Source organism: Lathyrus oleraceus, chromosome 6 (assembly GCF_024323335.1).
Source record: "Lathyrus oleraceus cultivar Zhongwan6 chromosome 6, CAAS_Psat_ZW6_1.0, whole genome shotgun sequence".
NCBI classification, from domain to species: Eukaryota; Viridiplantae; Streptophyta; class Magnoliopsida; order Fabales; family Fabaceae; genus Lathyrus; species Lathyrus oleraceus.
The window spans coordinates 333,098,272-333,105,226 of NC_066584.1; the positions used below are offsets into that span (position 1 = coordinate 333,098,272).

At 33.6% G+C, this 6,955-nt stretch overlaps 1 pseudogene; it reads right to left on the reverse strand.

Moving 5' to 3' along the window:
• Positions 1-683: 683 nt before the first annotated feature.
• LOC127095515 (protein AGENET DOMAIN (AGD)-CONTAINING P1-like) lies at positions 684-1,747 on the reverse strand (annotated as a pseudogene).
• Between the last annotated feature and the right edge of the window lie 5,208 nt (positions 1,748-6,955).

The window sequence follows — 6,955 nt, forward strand, 5'->3', positions numbered from 1 at the left end:
CATATATACTAATTTCTAGAGTATGGAAGGTACCACATTTGCATGGAGTACAGATGTGTTGCATTAACATTCATTTTACTTAGATTTGTATTGTATAATTTTGTTTGGTATTTGGATTATATGTCCACATGCTATTTGTTGCCCATTATTGTTATTATATCATTTACATGATGGAAGAAATGTCTCACCCTTCTTTTTCTATTTTATTCTTGTACAAATTCATATGCAAAATATCATTCGAATGAGATTGATAAGTAGCACCAAAGTTATATATTTTCTTTGAAAATGAAGTGGAGGGTCAATTTTTTAGTTTTGTCATGACATCATGTTTTGGGATTTTTCTTGAGACGACATTTGTGTTTAAATCATGTTTTAACATATTCTTATATATAAATATATAATTTTAAAGGCATTAATGAGACTACAAGTTTTATTTATATAAATATGATTGGAGATTAAATTTCAATAAATCTATACATATAATTACTTAAGAACAACAAGTCCAATTTTTTATTCCGGAGATTACAAGTTTAACTTGTTTTTTTTTCGTTATTCCATGGCGCCTGAATTTTTTTTCAACTCTGAAATGATTTAAAATAAAAGCTTGAGGTTAGAATTGTGGAGTCAAAATATGTTATCGCATGCTGAAGAAGTGGTAAACAATCATTTTAAGAAGAGAGGAATCATACCTTAGAAGCCATTACCCATTTGTTATCCACCCAATCCTGATGTACCCTCAACTCCGAATGTTGAAACTCCATTTCTTCATTAGAGTTGATGAAATAAATAACATATTTGGAGTCTCCGAGAACTTTAGAAACAACCCCAACCCACCAACCGTCTCTGTAGTATGCATCCACTTCATCAAGAACCTTAAACTCATCAATATCATCGGTTTTTGGTGGAACAGGCCTAATATGAAAAATACTGATTTCCTCTCTCAAAAGCTTATAATCATCTTCATCATCAACAAAACTGTCATACTCGACCTCGAACTTCCATCCTGCCTTAGGCTCAATAAGGGTTGCGCAAAACCAAGCCCCCTTGAAACCATCTTCCTCACTGCATACCTCAACCAATGTCCCTGGTTTAAACTTGAAATCAACCTTGTCTCCGGTCACTGTTTCAGGAGCCTTTTCCCTAGCCGTTTCTTTTATTTCAGTATCATCATCCTATAATATTAATAATTAACAAACAATATCGTCATCACTCACAGTATTTAGTTAACGTCGTAAGACATGCAATAACAATGAAACCTAAACACTAAAAAAGAATGAAAACAAAAACACACTTGTTGTGGAAATGGTGGAATCCAACTTCCATTGACCCACTTATGGTGCCGCCTCAGTTGTTCGTCGGAGTACGCTTGCTGCTCCGACCAATCTTTGAAATACACTGCCCACATACCGCCCCCAAATGATTCTGAGATGCGACCCTTCCACCATCCGTCGTTGTGATAAGCGTCAACTTCATCACCAACTTGGAAGTCCTGGATGATCTCCTCTGGAGGAATTGGACGGAGCTGAGAACGGTTAACAGTTTCTTGGAGGCCCTTTGTTCCCTCATCATCCACCATTATTTTGTCATACTCCACAACAAACTTGTGGCCACGGAGACAACGGACAATCTTTCCGGTGAACCATGAACCATAGTATCCGTCTACATTGTTGCTGATTTCAACTAATGTTCCCGGTCTGAAGATGGTTGATGTGGCGGAAGAAGAACAGGTTGTGGGTTTGGATGCCATGGATTATAGGGCTAGGGTTTCACGTGCTGTGATTGCAGTAATGGTACCTTTTCCCCAATCCTTTTGTAATTTTTACATGCTTGTGGTTGTAGACTTTATCTCTAAATGGATAAAGGCAAAAGAAACCCCACTCATGCTAAGGTAGTGACCGAATTTTTGATCAATTTTTTTCTAGACATGGCACACCAAGAGTCATCATTAATGATGAAGGAATGTTGCAATATATTTATAAGCGCTCATAAAAGAGGAGGGACATGATATATCCTCATCAGGCACCCATAGTTGGTGGCTCTCCATGTGACACCCGAAAACTCCAATTTTATTTATTTTATAAAACATGATTTGCGAAATATTTTTTTCATATAATAAAAAAGAGCATCACATTAACTCGAAAATAACATAGACATTCCTCATAGTTCAATACTTGTTCGAACATTAAATCTAATATAATAATCTAAAAGTATGAATTTTGACCTCATTGTCACGCTACGAGAGCCTTATTACAACCCATCATACTAACTGATTAACAGGTTAGTACACATAAACATGAGATAAAAACATAACGAAGTGGTGTGTACACCATCCTCAATAATCACAATGCGACTATTCCTCAACCTCATCTTAAGGATATCCTGCATATAGATTCATATCATAGTAACATAGAAACATATGGGTATTATAAGGTGTAATAACAGCAAAGGGTAGTGTAACTCATAACATACAATCATATGATATTACACCAATTCATACAAGATTACACAAACACATAAAACATTACGTTTATTCGTACAATGTTACACATAATCACACAATATTACACAATGTACACGTGAATGCCTACGCTATGAATTTTATCCTCTACTCCATATGCATGTGGTACCAAACACTGAGATTATGATAGATTCTGGGAAGTACATGTGAGCTACATTCCATACCACAACACTCTTCTTGCATTATATAGTTCAGAAGTACATGTGAGCTACATATAGTACAACAACACTCTCGTTAAACTAAATAAGTTAGGAGTACATGTGAGCTACATATGTACTACAACTCTTTCTTTAGACTCAATAATCGAGGAGTACATGTGAGCTTCATTTGTAGTACAACATTCTCTCTAGACACAAACCTACTCCTATTATGGTATGATGCATGATCAAACATACGTGAATTCCTCCCAAACATTCTTCCTCTTTTGCAATACACTTACTTTGATTTCACATTAGGGCTTCAAAATTATTTTACCAAACTTGTATTTTCATATTCACATTGGTTGCCACATTTGGGCTTCACACTAGTTTTACCAAATGTTGGACTCATGTCCTAAGATTTACCTTAATAACTTTAAGTGAAAATAACTTGGTTGATACCTAATGGTCTCAAAAGCTTTAATAAAGTATAGCTCTCTTCATTAGGTTTCTAACACAACTGATTGTGCCTCAATCGGATTTTTCTAACTCAAGATATGGAGATTACAAGCTGACCTTATTTTTGGATACAAGGATAACAAGTTAGTTGTAATGATCATTATGGCTCATAATGGTCCCATTACTACATTACACCAAAAAATATGATACAAATATTTGTGACCATTATAGTGGGACCGTAATGGAAATTGTGGTCCGTAAATACTATAGTATTTCTTCATTTTTTGTTAATTTTCTTCAATTCAAACCCTTTCCCATGTTTACTCAACTCAAAACTCAGAACAATAGTACAACCACAAAATTACAGAACATAACACATTCCAAAATCACTCAAACATCAATTTAATGCAATCAATTCATCATATCACATTTTCATTAAAGCGGAACATGGCATTAACAATCATATACATGATTAAGGAGAAACCCATCAATTTACACAACAACCTACAAAAAGTATCCTTCAAGAAGCAAACCTCAATCTAGTATTCATAGATAATCATCCCTTAGGGAAATTCCCATAATGAATCAGGTCGAAGATGGGGTTCTAGGGAAACCCAACTATTCTAAGTGCTAAAATACCATTATAGAACAATCTCCCCCTTACCTTTTGTTTGCTAGAAATTTATGCCAAGCTCATAACAATGGTAGCAGTTATCCCTTGCATGCTCTCTATTAGAAAGCTTTTGGTGAATTGAAGTCTTGGGAAAAAAAGAAGATTATTGTAATGGTTTTTGTAATGCTATGGTTTTCTTCTTCAGAGAACGTAACTTATTATCATCTCTCTCTCTCTCTCTCTCTCTCTCTCTCTCACACACACACACACACACACACACACACACACACTCACACACACACACACACATACGCGCACGCACACACACACGCACATGCACACACGCGTGCGCGCACACACACACACACATTTTTCTCTTTTTCCTTAAAAACTGACTTTTAATTCCCTTAACTCTTCTTCACACACGCTAAGTCTTCTCCTTCAACTCCCTTCTCCCTTTATTTACACTAGATTATTTAATTTAATAAAATAATATAAATCCAATTAATATCATTATTATTAATACTAATATTCGTATTAATAAAATAACAATATTTTATATTTTAGTAATCACCATACTAATAACAACAACAATAATAATAATAATAATAATAATAATAAAAATAAATAATAATAATAATAATGACAATAATAAGGATAATAAAAATCATAAAAATAAAAATACAAGAAAAATAATATTTTAATTATTTTGGGGCGTTACAACTTTGCGCCACTTATTGAATTTTTATTGTTGAAAGTTTACTTGAAGTGGAAAGTTAGGAATAAACTCCTTCATCTGACTCTGAAGCTCTTAAGTCACACTTTCGTTAAAACTTCAGCCTAAACAATCCTAACCAAAGGAATTCTTTTCCTATCAAGTGTTTTACCTTTCAATCTTCAATTCGAAAGGATGATGTTTCATAAGTTATATTATCTCTTATTTCCATATCATCTGACTGAATCACATGCGTGAGTCAGGAATATACTTACGAAGTTGAGAGACATGAGGACACTATGTATATTTAAAAGACATGGTTGTAACGCAATTTGGTAAGCGACTTCACCGACTCTACAATAATTTGACAAGGACCAAGAAAATAAGGAGTAAGATTTTGTGACTTTAATGCCCGACCAACACCAGTCACTGAAGTGAACCTCAAGAACACATGATCTCCTTCCTCAAATTTGAAGGTTTTTCTTCACTTATCATGGTGAATTTTATGCCTACTTTGCGGCAACTTCATCTTTTCCTGAATCATCTTAACCATCTCAGTAGTCCGCTGAATCACTTTGGGTCCTAACATCTTCTATCATATAACACTTCAAAAGGTGTCATTCTGATACTAGAATGGAAAATATTATTATAGGTAAATCCAATCAATGGTAAATAATTATCTCAATTACCTTCTTGCTCTAAAATACACACAATTAAAAGATCTTCCAATGATTGGATAGTCTTTTTCGTCTTTTGTTCGTCTACGGATAATAGGCAAAACTTAACTTTAGCTTGATTCCCATAATTTCATGCAGACTTTCCCAAAATCTCTATGTGAATCTAGGATCTCTATCTGAAACTATACTAGATGTAATTCCATACAATCTCACCATTTCACTTATATAAATCGCAACCAACTTCTTAAATGGGTAAGTGATATTGATTGGGATAAAGCGAGTCGATTTGGTCAATCTATCTACTATAACCCATATTGAATCATACCCTTTAACGGTCATAGGCAAACTCACCATGAAATTCATGGAGATACTATCTCATTTCCACTTGTGGATACTTAAAGGTTGCATCAATCCATATGGCTTATGATGTTTTATCTTTGACTTCTGACAAACAAAGCAAGAATACACGAACTTAGCAACATCCTTCTTTATACCTGGTCACCCAAATATTCTCTTAAGGTCTTGATACATATTTGTAGCTCCCATATTAATATTCAAATTACCTCTATGAACTTCTTCCAAAATCAACTTCTTGAGTTATGGTATATCAGGTACATGTAACACCTCAAAAATAATTAAAATATATGTATTATTATTATTTCAACTTTATCGTGTTTTAATAATTGTATTATTATTATTATTATTTTATTAATATTATTAAATTTATTATTATTATCATTATTTATGAGTTATTTCATAATTTAGAATTAGTAGAGAGAAAACAAAGGAGAGAAATAGGGAAGGAAATGAATAGAGAGAAAAATAGTGAAATAAAGAAATCAAAATCAAAATTTAAGGAGAGAGAATAGGTAAATAGAGAAAAGAAAAGGAAATAGATAAAAAGAGAGAATCAAAAGATAAACACGTATTTTTATGGGAAAAAGGAGAAAAACCCTAGACACTCTCTTCTTCTCCAAAGAAACCAATTCACCAATGAGATCGCAGGAAAGATGGTGAAAGGAATAGTTATTGTCATTGTTGAGATCTTCGCAGAGGAATTTCTGCAGTAACAAGGTAAGTGGGAGATTATTCTATAACATTGGTATTTTAGCATTTAGGATAGTGGGGTTTTCCTTGAACCCCGAATTCATCCTAATTCTTATGGGAACTTTCCTACGAGGTGATTATTTATAAACTCTAGGTTATGAATCTCTCTCATCAATATCTAATTTTCTCTTCAATGCAGGTTTTGACCTAAGGTGGGTTTCTTAGGCTTTAATGTGTATTATAACCTAAAATTGTTGCACGAGGGGAATTGGGTTGAATTCTTGAAACTTGCATGTTGATTCTATGAACTTTCATTCTTGTCATGAATGTGTGCAAAATTATACTTATATGTGATATTTAAAATGTTTCCAACTCTATCTTATATTAGGACATGATTTCATGGGGTTAGGGTTGGAAAATGATGGGAATTTTTGAGTGATTTTTGGTTAAAAACAAGGGTGTAACCGATTACACTCTGTCTATAACTGATTACCACCCTCGAAACTGACCAAAATATGAGGCACAATCGGTGTGTAATCGGTTACATGTTTTTTGTAACGCAATTGAATGCATTGGAAAGCTACTTTAAATCTCTATCCAGTGGCAAATTAAAATGATGCTTGTTTGCCATGTTTCTGTTATAATAATTGAATTTTCCATGTAACCCTTTTAAGGTATGGGATAACACTTTATTGAACAATGGATCTTATTGACTATGTGATACTTGGTAAAATCATTGTGAAGCCCTAATGTGGCAATCGAGTTAAAGGTTTGATAAAACCATTATGA